Source organism: Ictalurus punctatus, chromosome 15 (assembly GCF_001660625.3).
Source record: "Ictalurus punctatus breed USDA103 chromosome 15, Coco_2.0, whole genome shotgun sequence".
In the NCBI taxonomy this organism is placed as follows: Eukaryota; Metazoa; Chordata; class Actinopteri; order Siluriformes; family Ictaluridae; genus Ictalurus; species Ictalurus punctatus.
In genome coordinates this window covers 10,381,364-10,383,723 of record NC_030430.2, presented here as the reverse complement: position 1 = coordinate 10,383,723, position 2,360 = coordinate 10,381,364, and the positions used below count along the sequence as shown (strand labels likewise).

Sequence of the window (2,360 nt, the reverse complement as noted above, 5' to 3'; positions counted from 1 at the left end):
TAAAATTTGCAAGAATTTTATAACACAAGGAGCGCACCATAATATTAACGCAAGCTTGTTAATATACAGTGACAAGCACAGACAGGTATCAGGTGTCTCTCCATATACTCTTGTTACAGCATTATGGGACAAACTCTCCCTCTGCAAGATATTTTTTGCAACTTTCATCTTTCTAATACATTCTGACATGCAAAATTATGGTATTTGTTTTGAAATTGAAACGTATACTAATGTTGTGAAATTCCATACAAGTGCATTTCAAATCAAATGTAATCAGAATCAAATGTATGCACGCGCAAAAATGTTGCACATGGACGTTGTGGATCAGGTTAGGGACATGGGTTGGGGTCTCACACAAAGCACTCGGTGTCAGTTAAGAGTTATTTTAGTTGGCTAGCTTGTATTCATCACAGCATCTATCGACACTGCCATACAACGTCTCATTAATGTTAATAGCTATGGATTTGTGAAAAACCAGTATTGTTTGTGTAGTTAGGTTTTGCCATAACAACTGTAACAATCAAAAATGTTTTCTTAGAGCAGATGTGTTTTGACTATAAACTTGCATTAGAGCTGAATGTGGCTGTGAGACACCATAGGATCAGGTGTGTAGCTAAGGGGTGTCAACCTATCATGAAGCATGGCCACCACTCTGGCCACCCCAGTAAGATATCAAGCAATGCAAAACTATTTTCACCTGATTTCTATTATTTTAATTTAGTGTATGGAAGCAACACACTGATTGCCTGCATAATTTGTCATGACTGTTATCCAACAATGCCAACATTCTTTTCTTTCAATCAACTTACTAGTATGTTGGTTTGACAAAGCCTGCAGTGTGCACGCACAAACACACATGCAGTCATGCCATAGTGTGTGAACCTAGTTAGTGATCCAAGAGTTCTGCTAAAATTTTTACTCATACTGGGGTTCTACAGTGGTGTCGAAACCCTCGATGCTGGAAGACTCAGATGCCACCATGGAAGCCTCCCCACTCAGCAAGATCATAAAGTCCTTCACCACCCATCGAATCCACCAAGTGCTTCTTGATCTGTGCAATGAGCTGCAGTTGTGCTTTGAAGCCCTCGTGCAGGAGCAGCCAGGAGCTAACAGGCACTCCAGAAGCTGCTGCAGTCCACCACATCTCCAATTGTGTCCCCTGACACCATGCCACACCTCCCTGGACTGTCCAGAGGCCTCCTTGGAGACTTTTGAGCATGCTGCATGGAAACGGCTGGAAGAGAGACCAGAGAGACCATTCTCATATAACCCATATAAGTCTAGTCACACCTCCACCAGACTCTCAGCTTCCTCCCACTTTCCACTCCTGCTCTCTGGACTACTAAATATGCAAACCTGCCATCAATTATCCTGTTAATCAAGGACTCCAAAAATAATCACCTCACACTCATGTCTTTGTTTAGCCTCAACAAGGACTGCTCAGACTGCACTACCCTTCTGTAGTGGTCCTTTCTCATCCTCCTCATGGATTATTGTCTCCTCCAATTTAGTGTACTTACCTGTGTTTGTACTCATCAATTGTCTACCATTGTTACTATCATCCATAGCTGTCATATTCTGCTGTTATCTTCCACGTTTGCTATTACACACCTGCATGTGCTATGATCAATAAAGATCCCAACACATGGGTTCATAACAACAACGATGAAAATACCTGTATGTAATTAATATAATGATTCTAATTATTAACAATAAAAAAAAACAGACCCCCCCCCCCCCAAGCATATCCTTTTAAACTTATTCATTGTAGCCTATTCTACATGCTAACTTTATCCCAGCAAGTAATTTCATGCTCTATACACAACACAAATATTTCTTTCAAATTGGAATGTTTTAGATATTTTCCCCACTTTGCCATACTGCTTGGACCCTGATGATCACTGCTTGTGGCTAAATATATTAGAGGTCCAAGCACAAAGTGTTTTTGTATCGTATTTTTACTGATTTTCTTATTGTTAGGGGCCAAGCACCATAGGTGTGTAGGAACCTATTATTTTCGTTCCGGTTCTTCTTCTTATAATTAGGTGCCAAGCACTGCAGGGGGTTATTCCACAAAGCAGGAGGGTATTCCAGAAAGCAGGTTATGTGACTTACCTGGGTAAGTTTACACAGAGTTGAATAAACTCAACTTTTGGTTCCAAAAACTGAGGATAAAGTTGAGGATATCCTCAACTTTTGGTTCCAAAAATGGAGTTAACTTTCGGGGTATGTTAGTTGCCATAGCAACTTGCTGAACATAAAAACAGGTTAAGCAGATTAAGAACAGGTTTATATCTGGAAGAATATTTGCATGTGACACATCGTGGATCAGCACTTAACAGGGAGCACATTTTATGTAT

General features: G+C 40.3%; 1 long non-coding RNA gene across 1 annotated transcript; it reads right to left on the bottom strand.

The window, feature by feature from the left end:
- LOC124628989 (uncharacterized) lies at positions 1 to 2,145 on the bottom strand. The gene is made up of 2 exons (XR_006983823.1): positions 2,116 to 2,145; positions 1 to 1,234 (listed from the first exon to the last, which is right to left on the bottom strand). It is a non-coding gene; the product is annotated as an uncharacterized LOC124628989 (long non-coding RNA).
- Between the last annotated feature and the right edge of the window lie 215 nt (positions 2,146 to 2,360).